This window comes from Pelobates fuscus, chromosome 7 (genome assembly GCF_036172605.1).
Source record: "Pelobates fuscus isolate aPelFus1 chromosome 7, aPelFus1.pri, whole genome shotgun sequence".
NCBI classification, from domain to species: Eukaryota; Metazoa; Chordata; class Amphibia; order Anura; family Pelobatidae; genus Pelobates; species Pelobates fuscus.
This window is the reverse complement of record NC_086323.1, coordinates 165,333,467-165,356,020: the sequence shown is the minus strand read 5'-3', so window position 1 is coordinate 165,356,020 and position 22,554 is coordinate 165,333,467. Positions and strand designations below refer to the sequence as shown.

Below are 22,554 nucleotides of genomic sequence, written 5' to 3'. Positions count from 1 at the left end.
ATGTTCCCATTGTTTCCACAACAATATTGCTGTCCTTACATCCTCGTCTTGACAATGAGATTATCTCCAAGTTTCCAAATCTTTTTCTTGCTGTCACTGATAGTATTGAGCAAAACAGCTGTCCTTAGCCCGTTTCAGAGCCAAACACTACTCTCCGAGCTATGACTACGCTATACAAAGACATGTTTACCACCAACGATTGCAAAAATAATAAATACATTTTGGATTGGTCCCTGCTCTTGTTTACACCACAGATAAAAAATACACAAATAAAATGTCAAATGTGAGGCCACCCATGCAGAATTAAACTGCTTATCTTTTCCAAATGTAGTTAAAAATGAAAGCTCAGTAGTGTTCGGGCATCGAGGGCCATGAACCTACTGGTGTGTTAAGAGTTATTATGTTAAAATGTAAGTAGCCAGGTAATATTGTGTGATAATGTGTTTTTTTTCAGGGCCAGTGTTTCATGTAGGCCAATTATGCAGTCACCTAGGATGTTCTTAAGGGGTGCGTGCAGCAGCTGTACTTCTAATTTGCCTCACCCCCTCAAGTGGAACAATACATGCTGCAACTTGAGCCATGATGTAAACAACATTGGTGGGTCACGGCACTGGGTGCCAGCCCAACCACAAAGGTCAAATATATTGACTGGTAGCTTACAACTAGGTACCGGCAGACATCTAGCAATTAAGGTGGCAATGCAAGGGCGCATTGTACGCTTGCTCCCACACTCTGACCTGTGCATGGGGACATGTGCGGTAAATGGGGCTGGGCAACAGGGACGGGGAGAGAGATGTTCCACCAGATGCTTGAGACTCCTGGGCAGTCAGCTAAAGGATAGCAGTCAAGCGAGGGCTCCCATGGTAGAGAATACATGCACTATGACTACTCGCCCCTACCTTGTGCGTAGACGGAGGGTGAGTAGTAGCGAACAGAGAGCCTGTTCTACCACCACAGTGTAGCAGAGGAACCAGACTACAAAGTTTAACATCTTCCTGTCATCTGGGGGTTAATAGGCACTCGAGTCTAGTGGCACTAATTACGAATATTTCGCTAACCTACCTCACAGTAGGCCTTTCTCCACCACATCAGTCTGAAAGCTCAGGCAGAGATTTACTGGCTCTCTGGCTGATGTAGTGGGTGCAACTCCCGGAGGACACAAGGTTAAAAAGTCAAACTATTCTAACATGATTTGACTGCTTACACTGTGAAGAGGGAGGGGCACCCCACGTGCAGTGTTTATAGTGCTAGGAGTGCTACATTGAACTGTGAAATTTAAGAGAGCTATTCATGAAAGTGAGAATTGCCGTACTGTAAGTTGTATGATGCCATCTGTGCATTCTGCTTTGTAATGTAATGGTGCAGTGTAGGGGCCTCTTAGGGCTGGGCTGGAGCATGGGACTGCCCAAGATTAGTAAGAGTCACTTCCCAGGCAGCAGCTCTTATTTTCAGCTGACATCATTAACACAGTCCCTCTTCTGACAGTAACATGCTAGACAAACAGTGTGATTCTATCTGCAGGTCCCCAATGGCATTATTTTCTTTGAAACATTTTACAATTGTGTATCACAGGTATCTCCTTGCCCCCCACCCCCCAAATATGCAACTGAACTAAAACTCCAATGATTCTCAGGTCATCTATTGCACTCACAGAATTAGGAATCTGTAAGTCATTAACATCCTGGGGGTCAGAGTTTGAGAACCCTGGTGTATCAGGAAAAACGTTTCTATATGCCTTGAACATAGAAATGTCATCAGGTCATGAAATGGAGCACTAAAAAAGGCAAAATTTTTGAGAGAATGCAATTACATTTGGCCTATTTTAAAAACCGTTTAATGAAGGCAAAACACAACTAATTAAAAAAAAAAAAAAAAAAATTAGATGTCTTTCTTTTTTAGAATACTGGACCCTAATTGAGACAGAATGCTCGCCTCCGAAGGTCAATCAAATGTTTCTCCTAGAGAAGCAACGAGGACACTTGCCATGTTCTCAGCAGTCTATGTAATCTGCCAATCCAATGCCTCTTATAGAGAAGCAAAGGTCACACTGCTTTTTCATCGGAATACTTTGCACGTTGAAGATATAACTGAATCAATTTGTACTATAGCTAAGATTGAATGAGGAAACTGTAAAATGTAAACTATGCCATTTCTGATAAACCGCAATGTTTTACTGCAGAGGCAGCATCTATACCTTTAAAATCACTTCATTAAAGCGACACAAATGGCACCCAGGTCACTTTGTCCCAAGAAAGTGCTCTCTATGCAGTGGCCCTGTAGTTTTGACACTGCAATGTTAAACATTGTAGTGTCTTACATGGAGCGTTAACACACCACTAGTGTGTGCCTTCCTGATAGCCACTAAAATACTTCCCCTGAAATAGTAGATTTAGAATTGATTATTAAATCAAATGCTTCTTTTTTTTATTTGCACAAGCTTAACAATGCTTCCCTATGGAGAAGCATTGGATTGGCTGTAATCGCCAAGAATGATCTTAATTGATAGGGCACCTGGGGGGAGCGAGGATGGCAGACACCTACATAGGTATGTTAACACTACAGTGTTAGGAAAACCTGCATGTATTTCTAACACTATAGAAGTTCCTTTAATATGAATTGATTTTGGTGCTTAGACTGTACTTTATCATTTTTATATTTTTTTTTTTTATTTATTCAAATAAGACAATGATATCATTCGAGATCAGAGTGTAAAACTGGACTCTATAATGCAGCAATCCTGCCAAAGTTTACAGATAAATTCGAAGTATAATCAAACATTTTAAGATTGTGCATTACTGAGCAATATGCTAAAGATTATTCTGTGAATCTGATATGTCTATGGCCCTCAAGGACTGGAGACAATCCTCTTCTCTAATCCTAGTATGTTTTTCAAGCAACATTCTGTCCAAAAAAAAATTTGGAAGGGGAAACCCCCCTCTCTATAATCTAATTGTATTTGTGTGTGTGTTGCGATTTTATTTTAATATAAAACAAATGCTGGTGAACTTACAGGATTCATTAAATGTGTTTTGTTGTGTTTTGTTATTTTTTTATTTTTATTCTTCAAGAGCGAATTCGGTTGCTGCAGATTTCATTAACTTAGAAATAGACTTTTTGGAAACTCTGTATAGAACAAGTGTTACACGGACAGACGCAAACTGCTGTGTCTGGTGGTTTTGGTTTCCAAAGTCTGTGTTTGTCAGTCAACTACCTGGAGCCGGTGGTCCTCTGAATCTTGAGTGGCAGACACTAGATGTTTCTGAAATTTAGTTTTCTGATGTCGGACGTTTTTCTTGGAGTTTACTTTTACTGTGCAGGAGTTTTCACTAATGTGAGCATTTCAAAGAACTGAAAGTAAATTCCAAATTTAGGGCCATATTATCAAACCAGAAGCAAAGCTGATTTTGATGATAATTCCAGTTTTGACTATTTGAACCTTGAATTTGAAATTCACTTTGAATTCTCACAGTGACTAGCCCTGTAAATCTCTTAGAACTTTGTACATAAGTTCTAAGGTTACCATTTAAAGAGGCATATCCGAGCAATCCTAATTAGATGCTTATGACTTGTACAAATGTTTTTCGATGAATAATAGTGAGTGAAACTTCTTTATTATAGCATCTCAAGCAGAGGCTGTGGGCTTTGGGGGCTGAGAATCCGTCATTTTTTTATTTTTTTTTCTCCATTTCACCAATAGCTTCCTAGCACAGTAACCACTACAATAAGCTGCAGTTGTTATGGTGCTTGGAGAGTTCCTTTCACATAATTGTATGTTTTGTTTTTATTCTTCTTAATATACAGGTTTTGGTGGCGGTGAAGAGTGATATGGAAATCCGTATCTCTACATCATGGCTGCTAATCATGGTAACTGGTTGCCCATCAAATATTATACACATCATTATTATTATTATTTTATTTTATTTATAGAACACCATCAGATTTCGTAGCGCTGTACAATGGGTGGAGTCCCTCCCATCTGTCCTTATTTGGGAAAGCAATATCTATTTTGGGCCAAATCCCTCTGTTCCTCTTTTCTAAGAGCTCCACAGCAATAATACTCACAGTAATGTGTCCTTAAATTACAATAAATGTGTTTAGAAATCAGTCTGTATAAATGAGATACAGAAACCAGAGTAATCTGAACGTACCTTTCCTGGTTAAATACTTTTTTTGTGTAGTTGTTCTTACTAAAATTACATTAAATTATTAGTAAGTCACCTTAAATTTTTCAGAACAGCCCGCCTCTGGCCACACGCCCAAAACTAAAGTGCCCCTCTCTGTCCATTTGAAATGTTAGGAGGTATGTAAACATATTGGCATACTTTATCCCCCTATCTCTCTGTAGAACAGAAGTTTTTAAATTTCCCTGTTATTCTTTCATGCTTTTGGTCCAGTTAGGCTTGCCAGAGCTACCATGTTCTCTTGGACAAATGACGACTTCTTTGTGCTAATGTACTTGCAAGCAAACATGTCGGGACCATCTAATTTAGGCAAGAAATCCATTATTCAAAAAGGGATCCTAAGGAAAGTAAACTCAACTTTTTTTCCCATCATTGCAGCTTATTAAACGGCACCACTTTTCATATGTTATCCATCAGCACAAAGTAGCAATATGGCGCGTGTGAAAACATGTTGAATGTGGTAGTCCTAGATCCAACTCTGATAAAAGTTAAATATAAAAAAGTTATATATTTTCTCATTTAAAGTGGATCTAAGGCAAAATGTTTACATTAATCAGCAGAACTCCTCTATACACAGTGTTTCATTTTGCAGTTTTTGTTTTGTTTTTTTACATTGTCTTGGATCTCATTATTTGTGTGGCATTAACGACCCTTCCATTTTTTTTCCTACTTGCATCAGTCATGAAATGTTACAATGAGTAAAAATACACAATACACAATACACATGAGCAGTCAGTCAGGAAGATGAGGCCATATGCATTATGGGAATTTTAAAGCGTTCTAAATACAAGAGAGAGGCTAAATGAAGTTGAAATCTAATTTTTAAAACTCTACTTTAAACAAAGGGTTTTATGCTGAACTGATTAACGTAAATAACTTTTTTTTTCTACTAGATAGGTCCATTAAAAAAAAAAAAAAAAACCAATATAAAATAAAGGTACTAGGTATGTACATTTAAAACAGTCTTATATTGTAATAAGCCACATACTATGTTATTTTGTACACCAACATTCTTTGGAGAGAGAACGTTTCTTTGAGCACATATGCTGCAAACATTTATATCAACACTTCAGTTCATTTTTGAGCTCTGTGAATGTTGGTATATATCAAAATTTAATTTACCACATTTCCATTTGCAATAACAGAAAAACACACCATAGTTTATTATATATAAATATAACCCCTTCCCTGCTGGAGACACACGCAATGCCCTTAAAGACATAGGACTGTATGCCTCCAATGGCGACAAAGGAGTTGACTCCCGTTAAAAGACTCAAATGGTCAATATTGCCTTTACATTGGTCCCAGCCTGGCCCAGAGTACATTGTAACATTGCTTTATAGACACACACAGGATTGACATTGAAAACGTTAAGGTCTTCAGATACCTGCAAGCCATTTATAGCAGATGGTCTATCCCTAAAGGTTTTCAAGGTCAATGTCAGAGGTAAGTTTTAGTTAAACATTGCAGGGAATGGGGCAACAGAATACACCTGTGGTGACTCAGTATGGCTACAAACCTTTTTAGTGTTTTGATCTTTGGCTCATTATAATTAGAGATTAGCAAACTGTTCCACGCAAGTTCATTTGGACAAATCTGGCTGTTTTTACAGGACACAAAATGTATTTGTTGTGGGAAAACTGTGGTTGAGTTCAGGTTTGGAACACACTTTATAATAGAGGGAGACCACAGTAAAGTCTCCATTTTAGGAAAGTATAAGATATGTGTCCATGTTCAAAAAGTGGAAACCAATTGTTCTTTGGATACATGATGCATAGTCTCGTATTGTTTTAATTCAAAATCGTTTAGTGACGACCACATTTGAAGTACTCAAACAACCATTTAGATGATGGTCAACATTTGGGAAATGTTTTAATTTCTTTGGGAGACGAACTGTGAATAGTTTGCATATCTCTATTTACAGCAATGCTACGAAATAAGGAAAGAGTAGGACTTTTACCGGGAACAGGAGTTTAGAAAGACTACAGACAACATCATCAAAAAACTTTTCAAAACACCATTCTATAATCAAATGCGTTAAAGATGGCAGCTTAGAATACAGGCAGAATTGGTGAAGGTATCTTGTAATGTAAATCTCCTGGATTTTATTTTCTACTGCTCTAAGTTGTAAAAGAGGCTCCTGTGTGTTTGGACCATGTGACAGCCATGTGTAGTACATCACATCATACTGTAGCTTTCGCAGAAGTGCTCGTTAACGTGTTGGTCACAGGTGCCCGAATCCAGCAGTTTTAATCGGAGATCTTTATTGGATAAGAATTATCCTCCTGCATCTTGCTCTTTAACTGGAAAAAAAAGAACAAAACAAAATCTGTGTTTTAGAGGATGACAAAACTTCACACATGCATTAAACAAGGATCCATTCCACCGACTGCTTATTATACTACAACCTTTTCACAATATGTCAAAACAACCCATTTGCAACTTTAAATGGGATTCCCATAGATATTCCATAGATTATGCACATGCAGCTTATAAACTCTAGCACTTACATGCACATTAATACAATATAATTACCAGATTTTACTAATTACATGACGTAAAGTCATGATTTTATAAAGGACACGGAGGCGAATATTATGCTTATCTCTTTCTTTATTATACCTCAGCAGCAAAGAGAAGGTATAAACATTCATAGAAAAAAGTTTTAACAGGTTCTCCAAGGGTTAACACAACATTATACCCTTAGCCAATAGGAACAGTCCTTCTATCTATAACTACTCATGTGACCTTTCCTTTCCCTCTTTCTTTGGTCATGCCGAAGCTGTATCTTTATAACTTGAGAAGACACTGGAACACTTTATCCGTTGTGTCGAACATTCTCATATCGAACTTGTAGGAACTTGTCTGTGTGAACTGTGGTGACAACTGGTCATCCATGGTGTCGCTTATTGTGGATTAAGCTGTAATGGGATAGAGAAAAAAGTGGTAAAATGTGATCTTAGGAACTGTTTGTCACAATGGTAGTGACTAAATCTTACTATATGTATTAGATACTACAGACTCACAAGTATATAAGCAACTGTTATTCTATATAAATGAATTAAGTCTAGACAAAAGAAAACACCACAATGACCCTTATTTTATTGTTTATTGGGTGGGAGTTTCCCTTTTCTTTCGCCGATATAGGCTTGATATACTTACCGGGTGGGCCAATATTCGCCTCCGTGTCCTTTATAAAATCATGACTTTACGTCATGTAATTAGTAAAATCTGGTAATTTTATTAAAGGACACGGAGGCTCATATTATGCTAGTTCAAAGCTGTGCAATGACTGTTGATGATACGTGGTCTGTAGGGTGAAAATAATATTCCTTAAAGGTGGATTCTCGAGACCAATCTGCTGTCCGTAATAGGTCTTCCAGCCTGCATCCCAAGTTGAATACTTTAGATGCCATAGCTCCTCTAGTGGAGTGCGCTCCGTATACTGAGGTATCTATGTTTGCAGAGGTCATTATCCACTTCACCCATCGGGCTATCGTTATTGAAGATACTGGCTGATGTGGTGAGTTGATGGCCAGAAATAATTCATGATGTCCAGGGTTTCGAAATGCCTGTGTCCGTGTCTCATATTCTTTGAGACAGGCTATTGGGCACAGTTTTTTGTTGTGGGGGAATGCCGGATAAGATATTGATGATGTCGCTGATTTAGTACGTCTGGAAATATTAAACGTTACTCCTGTTGGAGTAAACGTGCGTGCGTCGACGTCCAGTGCCCTGACATCCGAGACTCTTTTGCAGGATATTAGGCATAAGAGCATGGCCAGTTTTGCTGATAGTTGTTTCATCGTGAGGTCAGAGTTCTGTGGCCATTGTTCCAAAAGGTTTAAGACCAAATTCACGTCCCATACTGTACTATATCGGGGTCGTGGTGGTCTTGCCAATCGAATTCCGCGTAAGAGTCTGCATACCAACAGATGTTTACCCGCTGGGAATCCTTCTATGCCCTTGTGTCCAGCGGATATTGCTGACCTGTATACATTGATGGTTCGGTATGCTAATCCTTGGTCGTATAGGTGTGTAATAAAACGTAACAGGTGGTTTACAGAGGCACATACGGGATCCACGTGTTGTTCCATGCACCAACCACTCCAGATGTTCCAAGCTTTAGAGTAGGATCTCCGTGTTCCAGGAGCCCAGGCTCCCGCCAGAAGTTCGAGAGTTGTTTGCGGAACGTTTGGCACGACCCAGGGTCCCCGGAAAGAAGCCATGCTAACAATTTGAGTTGTCCCTGCGTCATCAGAGGGTGTGGGTTCCCATCTGGGTCTGAAAGGAGACGTGGGTTCTCGGGTAGCATTCTGGGCAGATCTATGGACATCTCCATAAGTGAAGGGAACCAAGGCTGTGCAGTCCAGAATGGGGTTATGAGGACTAGGGACGTCCGTGCACGGTCTAGGTGTACTAGTGTTCGTGCCAGCAGAGCGAACGGAGGGAACGCGTATAATCGTTTGTTCGGCCATGGTTGTAGGAACGCGTCCGTAGCCAATGCGTCTGGGTCCGGTCTCCAGCTGAAGAACTCTGGGAGTTGTGCATTCAACCGCGACGCAAACAGGTCTATATACATCGGACCCCATAGTGTTTGCAATCGTAGGAACGTCTCTCGGTTCAGGCGCCAATCGCTGGTATCCCGTAGGTGTCTGGAGTTCCAATCCGCTACGGTATTTGAAAGTCCCGGGATGTATTCGGCCCGTACTGTTATGTTGCGTTCTAAGCAAAACTGCCAAAATTCTGTGGCTAAGTCTGCCAGGATTTTGGACTTGGTGCCGCCGAGGCGGTTGATGTACTGTACGGCTGATACGTTGTCCATCCTCAGGATGATGGAGCAATGTGTCGCGGGGCCCAGCAGGCTCTTTAGCGCGAACGATCCCGCCATTAATTCCAGGCTGTTGATATGTAGTGTCCTCTCCGCTTGGGACCATTTTCCGCCTGTGGAGGTATGTCCACAGCGCGCTCCCCAGCCCCGTGTGCTGGCATCTGATTCTATTACGCAATCCGGGTTGTTGCCGAAGATTGCTCTGCCGTTCCACGCTTCCATGTGCTGTAGCCACCACTTGAGCTCCTCCTTGGCTGTGTGATCGAGTGGCACAGAGTCTGAGTAGGAGTGTCCTGAGCGTAGTTGTGCGGCTTTTAGTCTCTGTAGGGCCCTGTAGTGCAGGGGTCCCGGGAAGATCGCTTGTATGGAAGCGGAAAGGAGTCCAATTATTCTGGCTAGTTGTCTGACCGTGAGTATTGGACGAGCCAATGTTCTGCGGATCTCCTTCTTGATGATTTTTATCTTTGAGGGTGGTAGGCTTAGGGTCCCTAAGACCGCCCCTATCTCGAATCCTAGGAATTCTAAGGACTGGGAGGGGACTAGTACCGACTTCTCCCAGTTGATTAGAAATCCCAGGTTTTGTAAAAGTGTTATTGCCCAATATAAGTGTTGTTGTAGTAGTAGGGTGTCTTGTGCCATGATCGGCATATCGTCCAGATATATGATCATGCGAACCCCTCTGCTGCGTAGCAGCGCAACCACTGGTTTTAACAGTTTTGTAAAGCACCATGGTGCTGATGATAGGCCAAACGGTAGGCACTGGAACCTCCACGTCTGAGAGTCCCAGCGGAATTGAAGGAGGTGTTGACATTCCTTCGCAATGGGGATGGTGAGATATGCATCTTGGAGGTCTAGCTTGACCATCCAATCCCCCAGCCTGAGAAGATCTCGTAGGCAATGAATCCCTTCCATTTTGAAATGGTGGTATCTTACAAACGTATTGAGCGGGCGTAGGTTGATCACTGGTCTTACCCCACCGCCTTTCTTGGGGACCAGGAACAGGTTGCTCAGGAAGCCAGGGGAGTGAGGTGCGACCTGATAGATCGCTCCCTTCTCCTCCAGTGCTCTGATTTCCTTCGACACGAGTTCTCTGTCCCGTGGGGTGAACACCATCCGCCTTGGTATTACGGATTGGGTTGGGTCCTTTACGAATTCTATGTGGTACCCTGTTACTGTGTTGAGAATCCAGGCATCGGACGTGAGTCTGTGCCATGCCCCGATAAATTTTGAAAGTCTGCCCCCCACGTGTGAGGTACGAGAGAGGGAAGGGGGGAAAGCACTTACCATAAGGTCGTCGGCCGTATGTGGAACCCCTGTGTCCTCTGGGCTGCCACGATCTGCCCCTGACCGGGAAGAAAGGTGCGGGGGTTCTGGTCTCCGTCTGCGGGAACCTTGGAGTAGTGGGGCCTCGGTAGCCCCGATGGGAGCTCCGTGATGGGCGGCTGGACAGGCGGCCCTTGTACCTGCCAGCCCCTCCAAAAACCTTTGGGGAGAACACCCGTTTCAGGTTTGTTTGTGCCTTATCTATGGCTGTAAATGTGCTCACGTAGTTGCCCAGCTCTTTTACAAAATTGTCTCCGAAAAGGAGGCCTTTTGCCTGGGGTCCAGGCTCGGTTATGGCCATGTTGACCAGTTTAGGGTCTATTTTCATGAGAATTGTTTTCCGCCTCTCAGTACTAAGTGCGGCATTGGAGTTGCCGATGAGGCAAATAGAGCGTTGCGCCCACTCTCGGATCTCTAAGGGATCTAGTGGTGCGCCACCTGAGAGTGTCGCTTCGACTAAGTCGAAGATTTTTGCGCTGGGGCCCAAGGAGTCAAGCACCTTGTCCTGGCAGTGGCGTAAGGAGTAGTCCAGCCCTTTTTTGGCTTTCCAGCCTGCTTTACCCAGGAACTGGGCAATCTTAGGGTCCACCTCCGGTGTGGCGCAAGCCATATCGGGGACCGTTGGGCGTGGGCACTCTGCTCTTAACTTATTCCTGGTTGTTTTATCCAGGGGCTTCCTGATCCTGGCCGCTATATATTGGGCCACATGGTCAGCTGGGAACCAGTCTGAAGACCTAGGATGTTGGAGGTCGTCTGGGTTAAATAGGGGCTCACCCTGAGGGTCTAGGATGATGGAGTCATCCGTGGACCCTTTACCCTTAGCTGGTGTGATTGCCAGGTTGCGCTCAGGGGAAGAGTTCCCTGATTCCAAAGAGCCGATTTCTTCGGACTCACTCATTACCTCCTCTATGTCCGAACCAGAGTCGGATGTCTCTGTCTGGGCTTTTGCCCATTTCCACGTCCTCACCGTTTTTGCCCGGCGGGTGGCTCTCTTACGTGGGGGCCCCACGTCCTCAGTAGTGACAGGGCGTGACCTGTCCGTCATGCTGGTTTTGGAGGTGTGTTTGCCCGTATGGTGGGTCTTTTCCGTAGCCTTACGGCCGCTGAGGGGCGCAGGCTTGTCAGTTTGGGCCTTGGGGCGGAGGCCGCTGGGGTTGTTGTTAGACGCCAGTATGGCGTTACTAATAGATTGTGTCAGGTTCTCTGACATCGCCCCCATTGCCGTGAAAATGGCTTGGGTGACCGATTTGGTCATGGTGGCATCCAGAAGCGAGTGAAACTCCTCCGAGTTCAACTGCTCCATGGATGCCATGTCCTCTCTCTGTGGTGAGCATGGACGTGTTAACTGGGACATGTGTATGGTGTCCTTGCTGATCTCAGTGGGTGTGGAAACCCCTTGGTCCCTGGGGTGCTGCATTATAGGCAGGTTATACAAAGTTCTTGGGACGCTGAGTTAGTAAAACAGGTATGTTAGGGTATACTGGATGACCCAGTAAATTTGCCCCAAACTGTAAAAAGGTGTGTGGAAAAAAAGGAGCTATCCCTTTAAACCCTGTGTAGGGAAAAGGCAGAAGTAACTACTTGGGCAGTGAGCTCTGCTATTTGCAAAGGGGATTAAGGCACAAACAAAGGCTGTCAGCTCACCGAGTGTTCCCTCCGGAATGGCCGCCAGGGAGCACTGGTAAGCTGCCAGCCAATGCCGATAGCCAATCCCTGAGCGTCCGCCCTCAGATACAGGGGGCGGGCGGAGAAAAAGCGCGGCAAGGACCAGCCAGACTGCTGGAAAATGGCCGCCGCGCCGTGCGACCGTTATTGCGCATGCGCGAGCGGTCTCTGGGTTCAGAGCGCTCGCGCCGGTAACGGCCGCCGCGATTCGCAGGAGGATGGAGTAGAACGGGTAATAAACTACCCGGGGAGGTGTGGGAGGGGGGTTAACCGCCGGAGGGGGGAGGGAAACCCCAGTGCAGTCCTCTATCTGCACCAGGCGCCGATAGGCACCGGTCGGTAGCAGAGCAGAAGGATTAACATATCCCACACATAGGATTAAGACATGTAAATAACATAGAAAATAACATTAAAATTAAAGACATCAGTAAATTAACAATCTAAATAAGTTGCTCTGAGGAGAGCTAAAGTTAGATGGTACTTAGCTGAGGCAGCAGCAAAGAAAGAGGGAAAGGAAAGGTCACATGAGTAGTTATAGATAGAAGGACTGTTCCTATTGGCTAAGGGTATAATGTTGTGTTAACCCTTGGAGAACCTGTTAAAACTTTTTTCTATGAATGTTTATACCTTCTCTTTGCTGCTGAGGTATAATAAAGAAAGAGATAAGCATAATATGAGCCTCCGTGTCCTTTAATAAAATTCTGATTCTATAGCTCCAGATATTTTTTTTCCCTCCAATATTAGTTGCCATTGGCAAAAAATGTGAATTATGTTTAACTCTTTCAGTGACATAAACTGCATTGCTTAGCCTTCAGGAACTTAAAGGTACACTCCATGCACCATAACCACTACAAACCACTATAGTGGTTATGGTGCTTCTAATACCATGGCACCCTCTTAGGGTAAGTACTCAAACCAACAGTTTGACAATTTACCTGGGGTACACTGGTTGTCACCACCGCCTCCTCCCTAGACAGAAGCACCTGCAAAGAGCTTCCATTAGCTCCCCTGAGAGAGGAGTTGGCACTGGACCCCAGGTAAGTTGTCAAACCATTCTCTTTTTGACTACTTACCTTTTTGAGGGTGCTAGAGCTGTAGTGGTTATTGGGGTTGGAGTGTTCCTTTAAGCCCAGTACCATATTTAAAACCCAGATGTCTGTTTGCACATTATACATTCCCACATATTGACGGGTTAAAGCAGTGGCGTGTTTTGGTTTTGTGCTGCCCTAGGCATGACTAAACCTGGGCACCCCCTAATTTAAATTTTACCCATCCCTTCCCGATTAAGAACCCTCCTACTCGTTTAACCCCTTAAGGACACATGGCATGTTATGATTCTATTTTATTCCAGAAGTTTGGTCCTAAAGGAACACTATAGTCACCTAAATGACTTTAGCTAAATAAAGCCGTTTTAGTGTATAGCTCATTCCCCTGCAATTTCACTGCTCAATTCACTATCATTTAGGAGTTAAATCACTTTGTTTCTGTTTATGCAGCCCTAGCCACACCTCCCCTGGCTATGATTGACAGAGCCTGCATGAAAAACAACTGGTTTCACTTTCAAACAGATGTAATTTACCTTAAATAATTGTATCTCAATCTCTAAATTGAACTTTAATCACATACAGGAGGCTCTTGCAGGGTCTAGAAAGCTATTAACATAGCAGGGGATAAGAAAATCTTAATTAAACAGAACTTGCAATAAAGAAAGCCTAAATAGGGCTCTCTTTACAGGAAGTGTTTATGGAAGGCTGTGCAAGTCACATGCAGGGAGGTGTGACTAGGGTTCATAAACAAAGGGATTTAACTCCTAAATGGCAGAGGATTGAGCAGTGAGGCTGCAGGGGCATATTCTATACACCAAAACTGCTTCATTAAGCTAAAGTTGTTCAGGTGACTATAGTGTCCCTTTAAGTTGGGTGACTTTTGGTCGCCTAACCACCCGGAAGGAGTTAACCCCTTAAAGTAGTAATTGCATTTTCTGAGAAACTACAATAATTAAACTTGCAGGGTTAAGGGGAGTGGGACACTGCACCCAGGCCACTATATTTTCATTTTTAATAAATTTTTGTGCCTTTCTGTTTACATTTTAGAAATGCTAATCATAACTCCCCATATAAATTACTACTCAAAATGACACAAATGGTTAATATAAGTAATTGTATTTTGCTGTATAATGGCATTACAGGACCTGCTTAAAGCACAGGTATTCAAATACCAAACAAGTTAGTGCACGCCTCCCAACCATCCCAAATTCGTCAGGACAGTCCCGATTTCCGGGTCCTGCCTTAGTTCCAGCTTTTGTGCATTTAAAAACTCCAATATCTTAGTATTTTTTTATTATGGAGCACAACCAACTTACGACCGTTCAGCATGGCAGCCAGGCCCTACCCCCCAACAACCATAAACATTTTACCAGTAGGTGACTTTAAAAGGTTGATGTAAGCTAATTTAGTAGCTGATATTTGAAAACCTTTTTATTAAAGGTTTAAATGTTTTTTTTACAGAAATAATAAATAACGGAGTAATAATATCCATAAAACACTTTAACTTGGCACACTAGTCTAGAAGTCGTTCATTACTAGCATTATTCCCAGTGTCTGTTTCTTACACTGTTTTTAAGTCATAGTTGTAGTGTGAGTAATGTAGAACAAATCTTTTATATCAAAATTACTTTTATACACTTCTCATTAGCAAACAGAGTGTCCAAAATTGCAATAGCTAAGCATATTTTGATACATGGTTGGCCATTCCATTGCTTAGTGTAAAGCCTAAAACTACAATTGGCCATTCCACTTACTATCCACAATTTTTGCACCCTTAAAATTTAGAACGTGCCATCACATACTGGTCATTTCTGTGTATCTGAAATATTACGCAATATAGCAACGTTCATATATGGACAGTAAAGCAAATGGGAAAAGTGTCTTATAATGGCTTCTAAAACAGTCCACTAATTGTTAACACACAAGATCTCTTGTATTCAAGAATTAAGTAATCATTTATTTAAACTTTTTAACTTGTGAGGAGAAGATAATCATTCCTCCCTCCCTTCCCATCAATAACGCTATTTCCATCTCTGAAACTGCTGCATGCCTCCCAACCATCCCGATTTCGACAGGATAGTGCTGATTTTCGGGTCCTGTCTGCTGTCCCGATTTAGTCCTCTGGTGTCCACCTTTTGTGGACACCAGGTAACTGTCCCCAGCAATCATTATATCCGCTTGCGCTACGTTTGGGACACTAGGTCCTTGCAGGGCGCACTGTTTCAGCCGTTCGTGGGCTTCACACCAGACTGACCTGCCAGTAAGGTGGGCAGACATACCCCATGCACCCGTGAGGTGCCCCCTCTACTTCCCTCCCAACTTACAGGTCTTTTTCAAGGTTGCAGAAAGACAACCGAATGATGTTGAAATGGTTGTTGTGCTTTTTTGTTTTGTTTGTTTTTCACATATTTAAGTGATATGCCTGCATGTGCCTTTACTTTGAGGGCTCTATTTTGTACTGTACATCTATATCGAAGTTTCTTGAATGTAGTGGACTCGAATACTCTTTATCTTTTGTCCAACAGATTGTCATAGAGAGTTTTATGTGCTTTACCACTCTGTGTTTTTGTTCTAAGCAACTCCACATAAAAAAAATGATGAGACAATCCATATATCTTTCAGTGCATTTTTTGGTCTGTGAATGAGTCTTTGTTTCTGATGAGTACCTGCCATGACTATTCTTTGGCCTGAGGCCGTTCCTGTCCAATTACTAGATACAGACATTTGCAACAGTATCCTTTCTCTACCCACGTGAGCAGCGTGACTGCACCAACCTCTAACTTAGCCTCTCTACCACTTTTTATAAAAATTCGAGACCCTTTGTTACATTCCATTCCTTTTATAGGTACAATTTAAATTGATAGACATACGCAAACTTTTTTTTTTGTTAATTGGTTAACTAGCTATTGCTCATCAAAGACGCTTGCAAGATATTGGAAATTTGTACCATATTGTAATAGCTTCCATGCTAATGTGTTCTATGAATTGCTAGAGCTTCTTCTCCTACGCTATCCCCATATTGAAAACATTAAATAGGGGTCATTTGACCTCCGTGAACTTACCATAAAAAGTCTAACTTTGTATGTCACATCATTTTAAACCCACCCTGGTTTGAGAAGGAATTTATAGTTGTTCTGTTTATCGGTTTAGAGGTGGTTGTCTCAATTGTTTAGTCTTTAATAAATGCAGATGGCAAACTTTAAATTAATAGGAATTTCTGTGAAATATTTCTAGGATATGCCGATTTTTTTTTTTAATTTTTTTATTTCAGATGTGATTGGGTTTTTTGTTATTTTTTGGGGGGGGGGAGTGGGAGTTCTTCCAAACCCGAAGGTCTTTGTATCGAAACTTAAAAGATGTTTTCACATATTAAATATGACTGTTGGGTTCAGGGATATTTATGGAAAATAGTCTGGTTTGATGTTCAAATAGAGATCGACAGGTTTATGTACAGTGGAGACTTGTGGGAGCTGCAAGGCAGCACTTTTGGTCTGGGTATCATTAAATTGCTACTGCAATTAAAATGTTCCACTTATTTGGAAGCTCACTTTGTCATAAGTAATATTACTAATATGCAAAATATTCTGTTTTATGAGAGGGCTTAATGTATTTTGCATTGCTAAATCTGATCTCCAATACAATCGTAATTGTTAAAGAGACTATCTTTATTTAGATTGTCACACATGTTGGGGTGGTTTATGGGGGGCAAAAGTATTTAGGTTGCTAAGTTCATGGGCAACTGTCAAGTTTTGCCATCTCTGTTGAAACCCATTAGCCTGCCCCTGACTGTGCTCTTGTTCACAGCAAGCCCCTACTTATTAGATCCTGAAAAAAATGGTGGTGTTTTTATAAGTGAAAGTATTTCCTATAAAACTAAGAGGGAGGAGACGAAATCTCAAGAATTGCAAGGTACCATGGGAAAATGCATGGAAGCATTATTGAATAATCTGTGCCTTTTCTAGCGTGAATGCTCAGATCTGACATTTCTCTGCCATTTATTACTTTGTGAATTTCTGTTTTTTTCTTTCCATTGCTTTTTCTGTAACACATTGCTAATATTAATGTGTGCGCCTTATTTGCACCTGTGTTAATTTTGGAGGCAAATTTCAATTTAGTTTAGTCATAGTCTTTTGACTTGGTTTTAGTCGTATTTTAGTAATCTGAATTATTTTAGTCTAGTTTTAGTCGACTAAATCTCAAAACATTTAGAGATTTAAATATCATAAAGGAAATCTACAAAAAGAAAACTATTAAAAACTCAATCCATTCTTAAAATATGTTCCGATTTTAGCATAGCTACACATCCAAATCCATGTGACAGGTGATTTTGCATAACCTTAAAATATTGTTTAAAAATCCGTAAACACCCATTCCCTTACAGCGTTTCCTTCAACTAGTGTTGGGCACTTGTGTATTGTTGGACTGCTGCTGCTCACAGCATGCACAGCTAGCCAATGTCTGGGATTTGCAGTCCCTGGCAAACCAGGCGTGACGATGGTATACTTCAACGTGTGGGAACTGATTTTACTCCTCTCCCTGGTGTGAGCTGTGATTTTTCTCCAGCAGGCGTTGTGGAAATACTTTACTGAATAATACCAAGATGTGGATGGGAAACACTCAAGGTTTGGCAGTGTTTAAAAAAACTAGGGAGTTTCTAATGTAGATCGGATTTCATGTTCTGGAGGCAAACCATCGCAAGCAGTTTTATGAACATGGCTAGCCAGCGCGTTCGTTTCGTTCCCTGAACCATACAGGAGTCTCTAATTGTCTGTTAAGTAATCCTCTCCCCTGTATTAAAGTATCTGTACCAATAGAATTTAGCATAAATACTTTTATAGAGGAACAGTGTATTAAGAGGGGAAATCCATTTGCCCTCTTCCAAAAATTTACTGTGTGCACCAGTGTCTCTTGATGCCTGAACAATCTGTATTTTTCATTTAATCTTTAGTGCGGTTTCATTATTCCACTTCTCTGTAATGCTTTTTTTTTTTTTCAATTATTATTATTTCTTTTTAGGAAAGATGGCAGTCCATTTTGTGTCCCAGCACCATTTTAAAGGTAATGTTTTCAATGTGGATGCTGGAATCCAAACATTTACAGGGTTAACCACTAAACAGGGAATTGTGGAGAAACATAAACAGGGCTCAAATTTTATAAAGTGGCACTGTCGCCACCCCCTTCGAAAAATGAGCGCTTCATAAAGATAGAATGTCTTTCCTCATGAAATAATCATATTGTAATTTCACTGAAATTCCAACCCAGTCAAAAGCTATACTGACATAAAGTAAAGTCTACTTTGTCTCAGTATTTTTCCTCCACCTGACAAAACTTGACACTAGGTGGAGCTACCACTGTCAATCTTAATCATTCCTCCCAGCCGTCAGCAGTGATGGCTGTAGGAAAATTGGCTCTTTCTACGGAGGATTCCACAGTCCTGCGGGATCCTTCATAGACCTCAATGCTGAAGTTCGAGACTCACTTTGAATTTAGACTTTAGTGAATAATCCTTCAAAGTATAAGGCCTTTTTCTGTGATACAGCACCTAACTTAACACAAAAGAAAATCCAACCTTCGCAGAGCACACACTGAGAACATGTTCATGTAGCAATCAGAAATTCCTTTTTGAGTGCTATGTATGCTGTAGAGCTCAAAAATTCCACTGGACATTGGCAGGTGAAAATGTAGCCCTGACGAGTAGTAATTCACCACTGGTGAGTATATTATGGCTTGCAGTGGCAATAACATTTAAGGATTGGCTAGTAAATTAAGACTTCAAATTTGAAGCCCTCCATCTATAACATTCTAACATTGCCACAGCTAAAACCACTCCCATGCACATCCTGGTTGAAGGATCTGGGACAGCTGGACCACGGCAATGCACATCCTTATCATCCTTTCTAGGCTGCTGAAACCACTTGCAAGACCATCTTACTGTCAGAACACAATCTTCTAAATGCCAACATAAGGCAAGGAAATTAAATCCACATTGTTGCTTTGGAAAAGTTTCTAGAACGTTATCGATAAGAAGTCATTGTGATTTGCGTTACAATCTCCAATGCAATAAGTCACATTTGTAATAATATACTCAAACTCACGTTGACAAGGCTGTACTGTTCTTAATCTGTGTTCAGTATTTTTCACTTGAATCTCAATTGAAATGTAATGTTAATACTTATAAGATAAACCTATCTATCATGAATTGGGGTAAATGTAAGAATAGTTAATAATACACATTGGAGCGAGATTTGTCAAAGTGTTCTGAAAAGTGTCTTGGGTAGGGTTTTCTCAAATCTATTAGATTTCTTTTAGTGCTTCAGAAGTAGCTGGAAGAGTGTCCCCTTTTCTTTGTATATTCAAAAAGATTTTTGTTACTATGTGATAATGTCCCATTATGGAAGAATACATTGACAATATTTTGCACACATTTTTTTCACTAACATAAAAATTGTGTAGGATACCAGAAAAATACAATTATTTTCTGGTGCAAATCCGTGTTCCTTTTGTTGACTAACAATTGTAGTCAAATTTTAGTCAGCTTAATTTTTCGAGATTTAGTCGACTAAAACTAGACTAAAAAAATTCAGATTACTAAAATACGACTAAAACCAAGTCAAAAGACTATGACTAAACTAAATTTAAATTTGCCTCCAAAATAAACAGTGACGCAAATAAGGCGCACACATTATTATATGCAATGCGTTACAGAAAAAGCAATGCAAAGAAAAAACAGAAAGTCACAAAGTAATAAATAGCAGAGAAATGTCCGATCTGATCATTCACGCTAGAAAAGGCACAGATTATTCAATAATGCTTCTATGCATTTTCCCATGGTACCTTTTATTTAACACTTCTAGCTGACGCATTTAATGACTAAAGAGATAAAACGCTGGCAAATATTAACCTATTTTTCCGGTATATTAAAATACTCTGTCTACACTTTCACTGCTGCAATTTTCCGAAACACTTTGGCTTGATAAACACACAGGGGTTAAAGGGGAAATGGTTTAACAACACAAGAGTAAAGTAGGCTACTCCTGACATCTGGGTTAATGTCCATTAGGTTCCATATGTTTTCCAAATGTTTTAAACAAGCACCCAGATAAAAAAAGATACCCATTCAGAAATATCAAATGAATTGCCTCTAACCTATTACACATGGTAAAGACATAAAAGGCCAACAACTGATACGGTAATTAGGTAACAAAAATCAAATAAGGAGGAGAAGCTTGCATCAAAATTATTGGTCAATCTCAAATCAGGACCAGATAATCCACTTTTTAAAGTATTTCTTTCTATTTAAGTATAACTGTAGCTGCTATGTAGAACTATGCAATTTCCATAAAATGAAAGTGGACTATGTATCCGCAAATATTTAGATGACATAAGCCACTTCACGTAGGTTCTGTTGGATAGAGAAATTGACGGCATGTATAATGTTTTATTCTGTTCTGATTTCTCCAATATGGGTGCTGTATTGTGTGTTGTATTGTTTTCCATGGGCCAAAATGTTTAAACCTACGGGATGGGCAAATAATAGATGCCCATATGTTCTAGAACTTCTACTGGTATGATGCTTTAAAATTCTTTAAAATGACAGAGCATGGAAGATGCAGTTCTACAACAACTGGGGATCTACCGTTTGCCCAGCCATAGTGTAAAGGAACACTCTGTAGTGGTTATGGTGTCTGGCACCCTCTCTATCCATTCACAATATCAACAGAAGGATTTTGCCATTTTGCACCACTGTTTACCGTTTCATACCATTAAATTGGCACAGGTTCCCTTTGATGCTTAAGGTTCAACAGTGATTTAAAGCATCCAAATTCTGCTTACCCTTTTACAAATGGGGACAATCATGTAATGGACATCTTTCTAAGGTCCCCATGCTAACATCGTTTTCAGTAGATGACGTGTGATTTAAACATTTGTTTGGGACCTGTATCTTATGTTAGCACTCCTATGAACTTTCACACTGTACAACACCGCTAATTGCTGGCTACCAAGACCTACTGATGTTCGCTTTAATGATCGTTTTCCTTTAATCTGTCTTCAGGGAAGATTTGTATTATAATTAGGGTAACACCCTTAGACAGTATTTTAATCTACTTAAAAGCATTTCATACACACAATTATATTAAAAAAAAAAAACACGCTTCAAAAATGATTGTTTGAAACGTTGTGTTATTACAGAGACAACAACACAAAGTAAGATTAAAACATATAATTTGAAATAATTTGTTAATCTTTCAATGAACAGTTGGCTACTAACAAAGTTACATCTAGCATTCTAATTGAGTTAAGCTAGCATAGTGATGGCTAAACATGGCACTACAGATATTGGCCCTTTCAGTGTCAAGCTTAGCCACCCATTATTAAAGGGGCACTCTAGGCACCATAACCAGCGTATCAGGCTGTAGAAGTGGTGGAATCATGTCCCTGGCATTTTCCCCTAGTTCTGTGTCAAGAGGTTTGGGAGGGTTGACACAAACTTTGGGACCACTGTGTGCATGTAGGAATGCAATCAGGTGGGTACTGCCAATGTTCTAGTAAGTTGTCTGGTCGAACAATGAGGCCTGCATTGCAGATTCATTAAAGACCGGGGTCCTTACCGGAGCCCACTGACCACTTCCCTTTCACTCCTATGTGGCTGCACTGGGTGGATGTGATGTCACTCCTTCCAAAGTCTCAAAAAAGCCACAGCATGGAAGAGAATGAGAAGATGCAAAACTGAAACACTTCAAACCCCAACTGGACCACAGTGAAGCCACACTTGTATTGGAGAGGAAAAAATGATATATGCATTAATTTATTGTGAGTATCTCAGTCTGTATGTTTTAGAACATATGAGGGCTGCCAGAAAATCTATAATGGGGACCCAAACGTTGTGATGGCAGCCTTGTCATATGTGGCCTGGCACCTCATCTGGCTTCACTGTGGTCCAGTTGGGGATTGATAGGATTCCGTTTTGCATCTTCTCATTCTCTCCCATGCAGTGGTGGTTTTTGAGACTTGAGAAGGAGTGACATCACATCCAACCAGTGCTGCCACGTAGGAGTGCCAGGTAGGAGTGAAAGGGAAGATGCAAAACTGAAACACTTCAAACCCCAACTGGACCACAGTGAAGCCACACTTGTATTGGAGAGGCCCTTAGGGGCCGCTAAGGGCCCCTGTCTGTAACAGAACTACAATGCCGGCCTCATTGTTAGAATAGACTCCTTAATAGAACATTGACAGTACCCACCTGATTGCAGTCCTGCAGGTACCCAGCGTCCCCAAAATTTGTGTCAACCCCGAAGAGCGATTTTGTTCAATTCTGTCTAATTATTTTACATTGACTTCAATGCAGCTTCCCATTCTATCCTATCTACATTCAGGTTTAAACCGATTAAAATCATAAAATTTCTCTATAAATCACTAACAAGACCCATCTGAGAAGAAAATATAATTTCTAAACACATATACAAACATACACACATTATGAAATAATTTGTAATGGAACCTGCATAAA

At 41.0% G+C, this 22,554-nt stretch overlaps 1 protein-coding gene across 3 annotated transcripts in view; it reads right to left on the bottom strand.

Annotated features, from left to right (window-relative positions):
* Positions 1-3,079: 3,079 nt before the first annotated feature.
* ERC2 (ELKS/RAB6-interacting/CAST family member 2) overlaps positions 3,080-22,554 on the bottom strand; it is a 1,126,181-nt gene continuing 1,106,706 nt past the window's right edge. For all 3 annotated transcript variants that reach the window (XM_063426897.1, XM_063426898.1, XM_063426899.1), the window contains one exon: positions 3,080-6,484. The gene's annotated coding sequence lies outside the window, so the exon portion shown is untranslated. The remainder of the gene's footprint in view (positions 6,485-22,554) is intronic.